The 16,733-nt window shown below is 41.9% G+C and overlaps 1 long non-coding RNA gene and 1 other non-coding gene across 7 annotated transcripts in view; one reads left to right on the top strand and one right to left on the bottom strand.

Moving 5' to 3' along the window:
* Window positions 1–16,733, top strand: part of LOC119064832 (uncharacterized) — a 48,572-nt gene that overhangs the window by 16,296 nt on the left and 15,543 nt on the right. The window lies entirely within an intron of this gene.
* LOC119064869 (U6 spliceosomal RNA) lies at window positions 1,555–1,661 on the bottom strand. Its single transcript, XR_005085506.2, has one exon. It is a non-coding gene; the product is annotated as a U6 spliceosomal RNA (small nuclear RNA).

The raw sequence follows: 16,733 nt of genomic DNA, 5'->3' as shown, positions 1-16,733 counted from the left end.
TAGACTCCAGGTCAAGGTAAAAGATGGACCTAAATTTGGCAGTGGTCATCTTACTGAAATCATAGGTCTGGATGACATAACCGAGAGTGAGTGTACAAACAGGCCACAGATTGGAGCTGGGGACACAGTGACATCTAGAGTTTGGCAAGGGAAGTGAACTCTGACCAAAGAATTTCAAAGAGAGAGAAAAAAAAAGGTTACTGGCAGGAAAAGTAACAGTGACGTCTACTTTGAGGACAAGGAAATTCCGAATGGCGACTCTTCTAAAGGAAGAATAGAAAGCTTACGGAAAATACGTATTTCAAGGGACTGCTAGATAATTTCCTGCTTTCACAAAGGATGTTTGGGGTCACTGCTTTTGAGAAAAGAACCTTTACTCTCATAACTATAAGGTGCTCTTTGGCAACCAGGAAGCAAACATGTATTTGACAATATATATTTCATTTTTCAAAGATTCTTCATGCTTCATCTCTCAGGTTCACAGAAACCCTTACTGGGCTTCAGTAGGTGAAGTTGCATCTACAGGTGAAGATGTAAAATCACATCATAAATTAATGCAACTAAGGTCTTTTGAAACCTACTTCTTTCTATTGCATTCTATTTATTCAAGCACTTTAAAATGTATGCTCACCATGTTTTTATCACAAAAAGCATGTTATGTGGTAAATTTTACGCACACAGGACAAAAACTGCCAAGGGAATATCGTCAGTGTTTGTCTTTTCCATGTAACCAACCACGAAATTATCACTCCAGCTACCAACTCAGTAAACAGTTTTGGAACACAGTTGACTCTGTACATACAACAGCATGTTACATGGATATAAAAAGATGAGGAGGAGCCCGATGTACCCTCAAGATGGCTTTTTAAAATTTTTTTTTTAGTTTTTTTTCAAGTACAGTTTTTTGTCTATTTCTCCCATCCCAGCACCCCCCCCCCCGCCCCATGCTCCCCACCTCCCTCCTATTTCCACCCTCCCTTAGTTCTCGTCCCTGTGTCCTTCCTATTTGTTCCTCCAAATTTCTCCCCTTTTTCCCCTTAAATTCCCTTCCCTTTCCCCTCTGGTCACTGTCCCCTTGTTCTTTATTTCAGTGTCCTTATTTTTATTCTGCTTGCTTGTTTGTTTTGTTGTTTAGCTTCCTGTTAAAGGCGAGATCATATGGTATTTGTCTTTCAACACCTGGCCTATTTTACTCAGCATAATGCTTTCCAGTTCCATCCATGTTGTTGCAAAGGGTAGTAGCTCCTTCCTTCTCTCTGCTGCATAGAATTCCATTGTGTACAATTTTTGATCCATTCATTTACTGACAGGCACCTAGGTTGCTTCCAACTCTTGGCTATTATAAATTGTGCTGCTATGAACATTGTGGTGCATAGGTTCTTTGACATTGATGTTTTAGGATTCTTAGGATATAATCCTAGCAGTGGAATTGCTGGGTCAAAAGGCAGGTCGATTTTTATTTTTCCGAGAAAATTCCGTACTGTTTTCCATAATGGTTGTATCAGTCTGCAATCCCACCAACAGTGAACTAAGGACCCCTTCTCCCCACAACCTAAAAATATGGAACGCTTCACGAATTTGTGTGTCATCCTTGCACAGGGGCCATGCTAATCTTCTCTGTATCATTCCAATTTTAGTATATGTGCTGCCGAAGCGAGCACTCAAGATGGCTTTATCTCAGGAGTATTTTCACTCTTGTACTCAATAGGCAATAATGGTAATTTGTAGTACTTCTCTGTGATTGGTTAGCATCTAAGTTGAGAAAAATATCCGGGTTTCATCCTGTGCTTTAACTTTTCCAGAGTAACAAGTTCTAGCTTATGGAGAGAGAGGTTTATATTTTATTTTTCATTTGAACATACATGTTATAGATTCATAAGGTGTTAAAAGAGACCTTGGATATCAGTCATTCAACACTTCCTTCCTGTGGCTGGGAAACACGGGTCCAGAGTCATGAAGGTGATGGGACCAAGAAACGAAGTTAATGCGCGGCATTGACATTGAAAGCCACACTGTTTGTTGGAGCAGTTTCTCAGCTCACGGAGTTCTGGCCAAGGATACTTCCTGGTTGCCAAAAGTTTCCAAGAAGTTTATCTTGGAAATTCCATGAGTTTCTCATTCAAGAATTAATTTTACCAAACCAGATGGCATTGTTGGCAAGAATGGGGTGCCACAGTCCAATTTTTTATTCTTTTTTAGACTTCGCATCTTTATCTATTGATACATAATGAGCACCATCTGAGATGGAGCTTACAATTCATTACAGAATTCTGATGATTGATGCTTATTATTTGAGATTTTAGTCAGATATTGTCATGCTTCAGAGAGGAATGTATTGGAGTCTCCAGGTAGCGCACAGATATTTTTTCTTTGTTAGCTTCAGCATGAAGTCCCTTATTAATAATAATGCATTAATCTTAATTTCATCTGAAAACTGATTACTAATGTGAAGCTACCAGCAATATTTTTTTAGGTTTATTATGCTAATCTCCACATTTTAATAAAAACAACAAAGGTTTATTTCTCACTTGTGCAAAAAGTCTGCTACAGATTTGGGTCCCTCTCCGAGGCAGTTGTGTTTTGTGTTACCGCTCAGTGCAGAGTCTCCACAGCAAGTGGGACCTCCACTGTCACCCCAGCTGAGAGGGGTGAGTGACACCCCAGTCAGTGCCACCAACTGCATTTTTCCACGTGGAAGTGCCACACATTACATCTGTTCTCACACCCACACCTGAAAGCTGAGGGGAGCAATAGTTACATCTATTACAGTTAGACTTGTTTAGTTTAGTTAGACCTTTTAAAAGAAGTAATTAATTAAGGTTGTTCACTTTTTCTTTTTTTGGCCCTCTTAAGAAAAACCTGGTGATGAAGACCATAAATGCAAAATCAAGGCTACGGGGCCAATCCAGAGGCAGCTGAGCCATTCACTGCGAAAAAGCTTTTCCAATGTTATTTTTTAAAAAGTGGTCTCATAAGAACCTCCAAAGTTGGTCTCATCGTTGCCATTTTATAATCCAAGAAAATGAGGTTCAGTGATGTGTTCAGAGCTGTACAACTAGTTTAATAGCAGGCAAAACTGTTTTAAGGCAAAACTCTCAATAACTCATGCTTTAAACCTATTAAATAAGCAGCAGAACAGTCATACAGAAAAACCTAGAGTGTTGCCTAAGTTTGCTTCCTAAGAAAAAGTTTACCTTCTTTTCAAAGAATCCCCCAAAACAACTAGAAATGTTGGAGCCCCTCAGTTCCTAAACTCCTTGTGGCACAGATTGTTGAGGCTCACTTCTGGATGTAACAACTCCCACATCACCCTGACACGGGTCTTTCATCGTTATCAGAAACTGCACTTCACACCGTCTTGATGGTAGACATCCTATCTGTTTTTATCCTGTGTTCTCATGAATAATGAGCAAAGCATCTGGAACATACAAGGTGCTTCATAAATTTACTTTTTAAGGGGCTGTCACTGCAGCTTTGAAGGGAAAAACAGTACAGAAATAGAGCATTGTAATAATATTAAAATGACTGATATGACACATTTGATGATCCTCCCTTTATTTTTGTATTATGCACCCCATTACGTAGAATTATAAATGTTCTCTCTCAGCAGAATGCTTATTATCTAATCATGGAAAACGTAGAAAGGGAGAATGGGAGTTGGGGTAGACTTCACCTTGGAAATACTCATCTTGAGCCCGTGTGGTACTTAATTTTCATCTTGGTGGATGCAAGAGCATCCAGGCTGGGATAATATTTGAATTGCTTTCTCAGGCCCATTAGACAGGCTGGCATAAATCTCATTTCACACTGACGCTCTTCGACTAAGATTTAACAATTTAAAAATTCACATAGATGCGGCCAGAAACACCACCAAACCTGAAGACTTGGGGTGTCCTCGAGGAGGGATGAATGGGAGTGACAATTAATTTCCTTGAAGGTCACAGTCTAAGAATGATGTGATAGCTTTAGAATTTCGACATCTTGGCTGTCCTGAAGAGGCCCCCAAAGTGTTGCTGGCAAATACTTAATCATGCTTCTCAGAATAGACCTTGCTTTAGAAAATTTAGTAGAACAGATTTTGGGCTTAAAAAAAGTTTGATTTCCCTGTCCTCCTTTCTCTACCCTTTCTGGATATTGTAGATAATGGAGCGTGGTCTAAAGAACAGAATGTGTGCTAGAGAAAGCAAATCCCGTGGAAAGAGATCATGAAGAAAAGTTATATAGGAAAGGAAAGCATCCTAATTTTCCTCATCTCTGTTTTTTTTTTTTTTTCACTTGGTTCCTAGCCACGCCTCGAATTTTTATCACTTTTTCTTCTTTCTAGCCCTAAATGATCATCTCTTCCTCTATGAAAAGGAGACTGTTCTTTCCTTCTTTGTCTCATTAACTGTCATCCATCCGTGAGATTGAAAGCAACGCCAATTGGGAGTTTTCTCCCCATCCTTGATCACAATAATACCTTTGATATTGAAGGAAAGCTAATTGACATGAGTGTTGTATTTACTTATCCTGAGGTGTGAATGACCAACAGGCATCATACTGATGAGTTTTCTTATAAGGGGTGAGGCAGGTAAGCTATTTACCAAGTACCAAATACCTGTCAGTAGAAAATGTCTTCCTTGGATGCACCAATTCTCTTGTAGCCTAGGATGCCTGGGTCAAAACTGGAAACTCAATCTGTACCTGGACTGGTAGCGACCTTCTTAAAATCCTTTTATTTTAGAGGTTTCTATAAATGGGGTGTCATGTGAGGCAGCTACTTAGAAATTATGCTCGTGTCGTTAGTGAAGACTTTGTTGATTATGGCAAGAATCCACAATCTCTTTGCCTATGACTCAGGGAAAAGTACGGCAGGACTTGAGAATTTTCTTCTTTAGCAAGAGTATACCTCCTAATTTCCTAAGGAATTCTGAAAAGGGAGTGGACCAATTTTCCTGAGGAGCCCACATCAAGGAGAAGCACTAAGTCCCTAAACTATTTACTCAGAGATTCAAATTTTGGGAAACCATGAGTAGCCCTCACCAAAAGTTATAGATAAGCAATAGGCCCAGAAATAAAATTATCATGAAGAAATAAAGAAATGAAAGCAGAAAGCTGGTCTCTTCTATCAATTAGCAAGGGGAACCCAGGAATGAAGTTTCTAAAGTTTGAATTAATTTCTAAGGATTGCAACGTAATTCTCCCAGGGGCATCATGAGAAAGTTTGTTGGTTAACCAAATGAGCTCTAAACTTAGAAGGGTGTCTAGACCGATATTGTGTAAAACCCTTGATTGACCATACGTGACATCAGCTGCCCTGCAAGGTGGCTGAAATAGTTATATGCACTGAAGCCTTAGCATGGGTACTTTTCTTTGACCAAAGCCCTGAGCAGGTCTTCACTACAGACCAGGATTTCCTAACCTCGTTGGTACTAGTGGTATTCGGGCTACATAAGTCTTTGTTCTGGGGCTTTCCTGCGCATTGTAGGATATTTAGCCACATCCCTGGCCTCTACCCACTAGATGTCAGTAGCAGCACCCAGTCATGAGGATCAAAAATGTCTCTGAATAGCTATCAAATGCCCCCAGGGGGCAAAACCACCCCGGTGGATAACCACAGCTCCAGATATTATTCGTTCTCCAAAGACAGCTGGGGCCCAATAATCATAACCTTATAGAGTCCCCCAGGCCACTATTTTGGCTGAGTAAAAAAAAAAGAAAAGAAAAGAAACAACAACAATGGTTTGGAACACCATACAAAGAGAAAGTTAAGTAACTAATTAGCAAATAATGTGAAAATTGTTAAACCAGTAGGAACAACTCACAATAGAATCTTGATTCTGCCTTGAGGGAGAGGTAGGCAGCTGAGAAGGCCTATTAGTCTTTATTCTAATTCTTCTTAATACATAGCTTGAAGTTTGTATCAGGCCTTGCTTATGCAATTTCCCCTGGTTTCCCAGAGGGTGAAAATAGTAAAATAAAAACTAGAGGGGATCTTTTAAGTCTATTTCGTAAAAATCCAGGGTAAAAGATCAACATGAGAATGGCTTTTTCCTCTTTGAATTCCTGCCTGAGAGCAGAAAGTATTTTTTTCTACTTTCTTTCTCTCTTCTTGATCCCCTGAGAAATTTAAAATCCTCTTGAGCAAAATGCTTGCTAGGGCTACCAGAGAAAGTAATCTTAATAGGCGCTTTTCGGTCTGTATTTGTGAGAATGTGTATGATCATCACTCATTTATTTAAATCTGAGGGCTTTTTTAATTTCAGTAGTTCTTTAAGTGAATGATAATAGATTCATGTAAATTCTTTTCCCATCAGAGCAGTCATACCTGAAGTGATTGCAACATAGAAAAGCTAATGATGGACTTAGAAAATTGTCAGTCATTCTGGAGGGAGCCAAAGGCTGTGTCAATTGGACACACTGATCTTGACCCTTTAAGTGAGGGCAACAGCCATTCCCAGGAACTGAAGGTCCACCACAAGACAGTAATCATTTAAACACTGTACATACATTACATTGATTGATTCCAATAATAGTCCCGTAAGAAAGATAGCATTACAATCCTTGCATTATAAATGTGGGCTTATTGGCAGGCTACCAGTCCCAGGTTGCATAAAAAAGAAGCTGAGATACTTCCGCCAAGATGGAGGCGTAGGTGGAAGCACTGCACCTTCTCACACAACCAAGTTTAAAAACAACAAAATTTTAACAACAAAAATGCAGCCAAACCACAGAAAATTGAACTACACGGAAGTCTGACAATAACAAACCCTTCAGCCAAACCGGTAAGAGGGGCAGAGCCAGCAGCAGAGCGGGGTCGGGCAGGAAAGATCCACCAGACTGACCTGGGTGCGCTACCCAGGTGCACCAGCAGGTGTGGGCGGATTTCAGGTGTGGAGAAGTGGGCAGACCCACCGAGGGCGGACCTTTATCACACATTCGGGCGCAGATAAACCGGTGAAGGAGCTAGCAGTGGTGAGACAGACCGCGCAGGCCCCAGAGGTGGAAAGTGGCAGAGAGAACCACCATTGTCCCTCTCTGACCCCACCCCCACATACAGCATCACAAACCAGTAACTGGGTGGCCCCGCCTGGGTGAACAACTAAGGCTCACCTCCTCATACACAACAGGCACAAACAGATCAAAACATGGCTCAAGAACAACTCAAAGCCCCAGAGCCAATAAAATCTAAGCGATGAAGAAATAGCTAAACTTTCAGATGCACAGTTCAAAACACTGGTGATCAGGATGCTCACAGAACTGGTTGATTTTAGTCACAAATTAGAAGAACATATGGAAGCTAAACTAATTGAAATGAAGGGAAATACACAGGAAACCAATAGTAATGGAAAGGAAACTGGGACTCAAATCAAAGGAGTGAACCAGAAGGAGGAAAAAAATGACCGAACAGAAAAGGATGAAGAAACAAGAATTCAAAAAAATGAGGAGAGGCTTAGGAACCTCCAGGACATCTTTAAATGCTCCAACATCCAAATTATAGGGGTACCAGAAGGGGAAGAGGAACAGCCACGAATGGCACACTTATTTGAACAAATAATCAAGGAGAACTTCCTCAATCTGGCAAGGGAAATAGACTTCCAGAAAATCCAGGAAGCTCAGAGAGTCCCAAAGAAGTTGGACCCAAGAAGGAACACACCAAGGCACATCATCATTATATTAGCCAAGATTAAAATGAAGGAGAGAATCCTAGAAACAGCAAGAGATAAGGGAACAATCACCTACAAAGGAGTTCCCATCAGACTGTCAGCAGATTTCTCAAAAGAGACCTTACAGGCAAGAAGGGGCTGGAAAGAGGTATTCCAAGTCATGAAATCCAAAGACCTACATCCAAGATTGATCTATCCAGCAAAGCTTTCATTTCGAATGGAAGGACAGATAAAGTGCTTCTCAGATAAGATCAAATTCAAGTTCATCATCACCAAGCCCTTATTATATGAAATGTTAAAGTGACTTACCTAAGAAGAAGAAGATAAAAAAGATGAACAGTGAAAGGACAGCAAACTCACAGTTATTAACAACCACACCTAAAACAAAAGCAAACTAAGAGGGCAGCTAGATCAGGAGCAGAACCATAGAAATGAAGATCACGTGGAGGGTTAGCAACAGGGGAGTGGGAAAAGGAGAAGGGGGGAGAAGGTACAGAAAATAGATAGGGGGAGGGCAAGAATAGTATGGGAAATATAGAATCTAAAGAACTTGAGACATGTGGTCATAAACTAAAGGGGGGGAATGGTGGGGGAATGGGTGTGCAGCGTGGAGGGGAATGAAGGGGGAAAATAGAACAACTGTAATGGCATAATTAATAAAATATTTTTAAAAACAAACAAACAAAAACAGAAGCTGAGAAACTGGAATTAAATCTGTTGCCTGTTGATTTCAAGGTCTGTGGTTTTTAACCCTGACTCTATGCCACTTCTTTCCTGGTCCCCATACATAGCAGAATATATACTCTGACATGTTTTCTGTTAGAAAATTGGTACAATTGTATAGTATACAGCATTATCACCCAAGATCAAGGACCACAGTTTTGTAAAGAACAAAGGCTATGTCGTGTTTTTCCTAAAAGATGGTGGAATTTTCATATAGACTCCAATGTCTCCCAAAGTGAGGACATACTTAGACATCCTATTTAGGAAGCTATGCCTGAGCTTCATTCACATGTAGGTGTTGTACATGTCATTCACTAATATGCAGTGCTGGGCTTTCATACAGGACAAACAGCTCCCAAAAGTCCAGCTTCCTTAACTAGGATGGATTTTAAAATACAACCCTTGTTAATGGATGCCTTTGATGGTCTTTCTTCATGTGTAGGTCAGACCACATAAGGCTATTAAAATGAGACCAGATGAATCTGAAACTACTCTTTCTTCCAAGTCTCTGTGGCCTCTCTGTAGAGGAATACCTTTTGGTAACGGCACACTGGATGAAATAGTTGGGTGGGAGTGTACTCAAGCTTCAAATAGTTCTAAGTGTTCTCTACCTTCTCACAAAACTTTAAAATAATCACAGTCTTCCAAATGCTAATATAAACCTCCAGACTTCTTTGGATCCCTTGGGGAGCTGTGTGCAAACATGCTCTGTTACAGCTGAGAAAACATCTCAAATTTGCTAGTGAGCCACATTATTGACAGAGCTCTGGGAATTCTACCCGGCGAGCCTCAGATGTTGGAAAGCACAGCAAAACTTAGGCTAGAAAAATAAAGTTCTTTGACTAGGGCCTTCACTTTTCATTATAATATCTGAAAAGTTACAATTCTATTCTGCCTTCTCACCAGGTGTTGCAAAAAATGAGGTTGCTGCATCTTGTCTTTAAAGAGCGTGTCTGCATCAAAACATAACATGCTCCTACCTCCTGTGGAACTACCTAGCAACTCAAAGGCATATTTCATCGGAGTTGTCTAGACTGCCATTGTCACTGGGAAATTAAAAATAAAAGTGTTCGGCTCTTACTGTGCCGCATCATGAAGAGGTGGAGAGTCCTCTGAGAGATCATAACTTTAAAAGTGCAGGCCACCATTCCACCTTGAAAACCAAACCAAACCCAAGACCATTTGCCATGACTTAACCAAGGAACTTTTAGAGATTCAGAGTTAAAATAAAATGTCTCTGCCAGAAACAGCGGTGTGGGACCTATCACCAGAATGGGTACCATCTGTCTTGTCTTTCAGAGGAGAGAGGTTGGGTTTTCCTACATCACATAAAACCCCACCGGAATAAACCTCTTCATTTGTCCAAACTGTTTGGTTGTAATGGGATTCGGGGACAATTATTGCACTGCTAGAAATCCCATTTGAAAACTACTAGGGCCAGAGATAAAATACAATTTATATCAGCTACTCTGTGGTTAAATCAGGAGGAGGAGAAGCTTTGGCCTGATTCATTCTGGGAAATGATATGCCCAGCCAGCCTGGGACAGACTCCAACTTTGGAATTACCGGTAAAAGGAACTGGGTTTATATCTGAGCTCTATCAATTTCTATCTTAAATTCTCTGGGCCTTAGTTTCCTCATCTATAAAATGATGGTGTCTATTTTAGAAGACAGTCTTAGGAGATAATGATAGAGGGTAAACTAAATCATATCATTAAAGCCAATATGTAGGTATCAGACACACAGCAGATGTACATTTATGGTAGTTAGGGAACGAGTGTGGATGTGACAGAAAGCATAGTACCTTCCAGATATTTAAGCTTCTGAATTTTTAGGTGTGAAAGACGCTATTCTGTTTCATCTTGAGTTTGGTAGGAAAGGAAGATTTTGCTTTGAAGGTAGAGGGGGAAGGAAGTTTGGAAAGTAATGGCATCTAACTTTTGCAATTATCCTGATTTTGAAATCAGGACAATAGTTTCATTCAACTACATTAAAAATATTACCTAATTACTTATTTTCCAGGCTGTGTGCTAGTTCTGGAAATATGCTATTAACAAGTTAGATAACATATTTGGCCCTATAGAATTTTATATTTATCATGGGACATGGGCATTAACCAAGCAGTTGCACAAATAATTATGCACAACTGTAATAAAATGCTATTAAGAGAAGATATAACAGAGGAAATCTCACCAAAAGCATAGCTTTCTACTCTCTGAAGAAAGATTCATCCCCAATGCAAATGTGAAATTCCAAGTTTGTCCTCAATGTGTTTTCTAAAATATTACTGCTCTCTCCCTAATTGGGGGAACTATTTCCTTGTGTTCTTTTAACAGCTCTGTGTTATTTGTCTTTGTAGTCCCAGAACCTAATAAAAGTACATTTGTGCTGCATGGAGAGAAAAAGCATATTTCCTTTTTACCTAGTATACCTTTCCTACTGGGTACTGTCATCTGCTCCAAACCCTTATCTCCATTGTCTCACCCAAGGAAAAGAAGTTCAGGTCAACTACCCCTCTGTCTATACCTTGTGACCTGTTCTATTGAGCTTCTCATAGTTAGACAGGCCTGGAGACCTCTTACCAAAGTACTAAAAGTGCTTAAACCTTTTCTACTTTTGCCAGACTAAATATCCTATGGCCCATTTAGGGTACTCTGCTCCCTCTAGGAATGGTAATGTATGTTACATTGGTAAACCAACGTAAGTCTGAGGGACCATAGTAGGCTAAACGGGAAAGAGAGAGACAGACTCCACTTTATTCATAGTTTTGATCTAGGTCATTCCTGTTTAATATTGCATTTCCTTCCCACCAAAACATTTCTGGTAAATTTCTTGAGCAAAGTAAAATGAATCATAGGACACTAGATTTGGAAGGAAGCTTGAAGTTTGTGTCAGTGAGAACTCTGGCAAATGACATAAAAACAACAATTGGCTTAAGCCCTATAGAATGATGTATCACCTGACTCAAATGATTAAAAATAATAAAAGGGGACTGAAGGTCCTGCCTGGTCAAAGATTCAAAACCTGGCTTCTCTCTAATCTCTTATTCACACTGTGAAACTGTGGAAAATGTAGAGACTGACTTGCTCCACATTCATTTGTACTTCCTTCTAGAATGCCTTCCAAATTTCAGAAACTGTAAAACCCCACAATGCATTTCTAGCCTTCCTGTGGCTCCGGGTAGAGATGTGGTTTAAGTTGCTCCAATTCATAGCATTAGCATGAGATCTAGATTTGGGACTAGACGAGGAGTGGACAGGGTTAGGCCACGAATCTAAAGCTGCCCTAAAAAAAAGTGTACTGAAGTTTAGACTTTGTCTGACAAAGTCCATTAAAAATATACGATGATACACCATTCATACAACAAAACATTCGCTGGTCATAAGTGTTGTAACAAAAATAGTCAGGGCAAAAAAGAAGAGAGAAAAGTTCTATTTCATGTACATATTTCCTATTTTCCTTTCCCATTGAACCTCATGCACCTTTTTTTCTTCTTAGTCTATGTTAAGTTCTTGGCTTTTTACAAGTATGGCCCAGTATGTCACTGATTCTTTTCAAGGTCCATCTGTGTTGTAGCATGTATCAGCACTTTACTCCTTTGGTAAAAAATTGGGATGAATTTACATCACATAAATGTAACCATTTTTAAACTGTTTGAGCAGCAATGAATCCCAGATTACATTAGCTGACCAATATCTGAAGGGCGGTGTCATTCCATGTGGCCAGTTAAAAACAGTCCCGAGTGACTAGTAGGCTATTGTGTTCTGGCTAGACTAACGTGAGCCTTACTAGTGGAGTTCTAGGAAACCAAAATGGTTAAGCAAAGTGGAATTGAAAGGTCTTATTTAAAGTCCTTACTTTGCCCTGGCTGGTGTAGCTCAGTGGATTGAGTGTGGGCCTTGGAACTAGAGGATCACGGTTCTATTCCCAGTCAGGGCACATGCCTGGGTTGCAAGCCAGTTCCCAGCAGGGGATGCACAAGGGGCAACCACATATTGATATTTCTCTCCCCTTCTCCTTCCCTTCCCCTCTAAAGATAAATAATCTTTAAATCCTTATTTCTAGGCAAGTCTCCTGTGTCAGGTACAGAGCTGCCCTCTGTTCTGGGTTCACAGATGTTTGCAGAGCACAGACAGGAAGCCCTGGTAATAATGGGGTGCAAAGGTCCCTGTCTTGTGTTGAACCATTAGAACAAGCCCCTTGATATTATCGATTTCTTGGTGTCAAGGGACTTTGATCTTTTGAGTTCCCTGGTGCCAAACAGTCTGTTGCTTTAATTTTCTCCCTTATATAGCTCAAAGTTGCTTATCTTGTGAGACTAAGGAAACACAATTGAAATTGGCTTAAGCCCTATAAAGTAATATATCTCTGGCTCTCCCCAAGCTGAACTTATCTTATCTCACAAGGTTTTAGACACACTACAGCAATAACCTCTGTCTGGGCAGAGGGGTGGGAGGCCTGGGGAAAAAGGTTAGATTCTCTCCTGGGGACTTTGTACCCTCATATAGTCAGCACTCTAAATCACACAATCTCAGGACCTGTCTCGCAGTTGATTTCACCTAGAGATGAGGACAAGGTGACTCTGAAATCTCCAATCACTCTGCACAAACAGGCACCAATCCTGTCTGATTCACAAAGACAGCATTGATTGGCCTGCTGGGGCTACCTCTCCCTTGTGGTGTGACTAGGGGAAGTAACTCAGTTATTCTATTCTCTCAATGCAAGTGGGGACAATGATCCCTTTCTCAGGCCAGTTTTGAGAATTTGAGTCATTAACATATAAGTAAATTTGTCTGTTCTTCTCTGTACAAGTTACTGACTCTCAGCTCCAAATCATCTTTCCACACTTTGTTCTATAAGGTTGAGCTGAACCCTGCAAACTAAATGTCCCCTTTGCCAGTTGACTTTCTTTTGGGTTCTGCCACCAGGGGGCACCAGAGGGAGATAGGCAGAAATTTAGAGACAAGGAACTTGCTCATCATCAGCTTGTCTTGCCTGTCACTGCTACCATGGCAACAGCCCACAGTTCCTGCAGCTCGAGTTGGCTTGGGCCTTTTTTCACACTTTGAACCAGATTCCCCAGTGGCTCTTCCCACTATTTATATATCAGTCCCAGGAAAGATTCTGATTGACTGCTTGAGTCATGTTTACAGCAGTGTGAACCAATCACACTGCTTTGAAAGAGATGGGGTTCTATAATTGGCAGGACCTCTAGACATGTCCACCACTATGACCAGCAACAGAGTTTACCCGCTACTGGGAAAAGACTCAGGGGAAAGGGGACTGAAGAACCAAAAAAATATAAGCTGTCACAATTGACTATCAAGTGAAAGCGAAAAATAATTTTTTCCTCTGAGGAGTCACCCAAAGGAGTCCAGCTTCCCCTTTCACATGGGGTTTCAGCTGCCGCGTGCCGACACTCCATTTCATTGCCACACCAGGTCTCTATGGGCTCCCAGACATTTCCAGTTGGGCACCGGCTCCAGAGCTTCCAGTTGGAGGTCTGACACCCAGAGGCTGGCTCAACGGGCTGAGAGAGCAAAGAGGCGTGCATAAATAATTTCTTGCTGGAGTCCAGAAAACCTTTAGGGATGTTATTTGAAACGCATCCTAGGAAGTCAGTAGGCATTTAGCAGGCAAGGAAGGGGGGGCAGAGGCTATTCTGGGTTATGAAAGCAGTAAGTGTGAAGAGGAATGGAGGCATGAAATGGCAGAACGGGTTTGGGAGAACTGTTTTGTGTGGCTGAGCGGCGTGTGTATGGGGTGATACACGTGGAAAGACAGGTATTGGCCAGATCGTGGTGAGCCTAGGATCCCACCAGTTCTCTTAGAAAACATGGACGTCCAATGTGCTGACCAAAGCTACAACCATTTCATACCTATTATTGGGCTCGATTTTTAAGTATGTCTGGGATCAGCTTGCTTCGAAGGGTATATAGTTCAACACGAAGACACCTGAGAGGTGAAGAGTAGGCATGTGAATGGGTGTTTTCAAACGGGTTACCTGAGCACATTTCAGATTTAAGCAAAATATCTTCAAGCTGTTACAAAGAGACAGCGAGCTTCTCATCCTCTGCATTTGTACGGAAAACCTGTGGGTTTCCTGGTCCACTGCTGGGTCAGGCTCTCTGTAGCCCCAGAAATGAAAGCAGGCAATCAGGCAGGGAAATCAGGTAGGAAAACAAATCCTACCTGACATCCTCCTCCTGCCTGAGGCGAACTCTCCTCAAAACTGAAATATGTAAACAAAGTTTAGCTGCAGTGGAATCTTGGGCATTGGAAAAATAGAACAAGGCCGAAGGTGATGCCGGGACATATCTATTATTTCTAACTGAAAAGTAAATGACAGAACAGAGAAAACGATCTTTCAGAAACGCGTTTAGGGAAGGGTTATCACCACACCCAAGCTGCAGCCGGTCTTCCTGAACCTCTGACAACTGATTTCCCCCAGGCTGGGTTTAAAACTGTTCACGGTTATCTCCACCCTGCCTTTGTGCTTAATTAATTATACTTTTGCCTGGCGGCGCCACCAGTTTGGGAAGCTGGGACAGGGCGTGAGAGGATGATGAAAAGCTACCTGAAAACTCAAAACTGCCTGACTTAAACATCGCAGAAAAGTCAAGGGAGAATTGGAAACAGTCTAGACTTCAGGACTAGGTGGGCGTGGCTACTTACCTTTGCAGGATGGGTAGGGGCGGACACCAACTCACGCTGGTTTGCCCGGACTTTTCTGGTTTTAAACTGGAAAACCCCACTTTTAGAGATCTCCCGGTCCCAGGCAACCAGGACAGCTGGTCACCCTAGAGAGGAAGGGGTGGTGATCTGGTGGGCTGAGTGCAACACGCCCTGTGAGGCCGGCTGATGATTTGGGGAGAGTGAGGGCTGCCCCAGAAGACCCGCATAGATGGGAGGGTCAGCTTGCACCGGAGGGCACAGTAACAGGGGAGTCACGAAACAGAAAGATTTTAAGAAAAAACAAACTGGCCTCAAGGATCCAGGACAAATAATACCTGTAAGAGCAAGCAGGTAGCCCACACACAGCCTTAGGGGGGGCGGGGGCGGGGGCGGGGAGGAATTCGGGATTCACAAAGGCAGGAGGGTTCGGGGAAGGACTTTAATCCTTGAAGAAAAAGGTAGTGATAACAGCAAGATTCATTCCTGAGGCAAGAGTGTTGAGTTTCTAGGTAGAGTTGCTGGGAAAGAGCAAACGTGTGGAAAACTTAGAAGTGTTCACTGACTACTTATTGGCTTGAGGATAAAACCCAAAATCCTTACTTGGGCACAAAGAGCTTTCTGATATGTCCACAGCTCTTACCATTCTCCCACCCTGGTCATATTAAATCACTGATGGTTCCCCAAACATACCAGTTCTTTTTCTCCTGGACCTTTGCCTATGGTGGTTTCTCCTGCTGACTCCCCGGACCTTTTAGGATTCAGCTCAAATGTTCCCTACCCTCTCCCATCCCCTGACCTCCTAAACGAAGCTATAACCTCTCCTCTGAGTAGCACGGAGACAGACGACTTCCTGATTTTTACCTAGAGAAGTTTAAGGTGGCCAAGACAAGGCCCCAAAAGATGAGACTCGCCTGCTGAGCTGCCACAGGACAAACTGTGGTCGCATTTCAAATGGGCGTGGAGGACTATAGCCCCACCGATGCTCCAGATCCTTTACTCTGGGAACCAGGAGTTCCAGTCTAGTTCAGGGTCCTCCTTAGCACTGTGGGTGTTGGGAGGGGTGGAGAGGGTGGGGGGTGGGGGGAAAGGAGCCTAAGCTGTGCATTGTAGGAGGTACAGGAGGTGTACCAAGTGTAGCATCGTCCCTGGTCTCTTCCTACCGCACACAAATCACTGCGCCTGGCTTTATACATCACAGTTCAACTGCTGTTCTATGTTATTATTCTCTTAAGTTTCTCTTCACTGAGGAAAAATTGGAGGCTGGGCTACGGACCATGCCTCTCCTCCTCTAGAGCCCATCATTTGAAAATTGACCAAATTCATTTACTCTTTGTCCAGCTATTGAGAACTATCAAGCCAACCAAGGTGGAAAAAAAAGTTTTCACCCTTTTCTAAATAAGGTATATTTTTTCAAAGTAGTATCCGGGGAGCCAAACTCTATAATAAGGTTAATGAGGAGAGAAGCAACACAAATCTGTTTTCATCACTGTTAGCAGAGCTTAAATCGCAACACTGGGGGAAACAGCTGCTCTGGAGGGCAGCGTGGGAGCAGATCAGCAGAGGCTGATTACTTATTAATGAGAGGGTTTTAGTAGTAAGCCCTGGTGGAAAACCCACCAGACTGAATTCTGCAAGCCCTCGCTGAAGAGGGGGTGTGTATGACTCGCTTGATTGATGTATAAAAATTCA

This window comes from Artibeus jamaicensis, unplaced genomic scaffold (genome assembly GCF_021234435.1).
Source record: "Artibeus jamaicensis isolate MK-2021 breed Jamaican fruit bat unplaced genomic scaffold, CSHL_Jam_final scaffold_916, whole genome shotgun sequence".
NCBI classification, from domain to species: Eukaryota; Metazoa; Chordata; class Mammalia; order Chiroptera; family Phyllostomidae; genus Artibeus; species Artibeus jamaicensis.
Note: the sequence above shows the minus strand (reverse complement) of the source record. Positions and strands in the feature narration are given on the sequence as shown.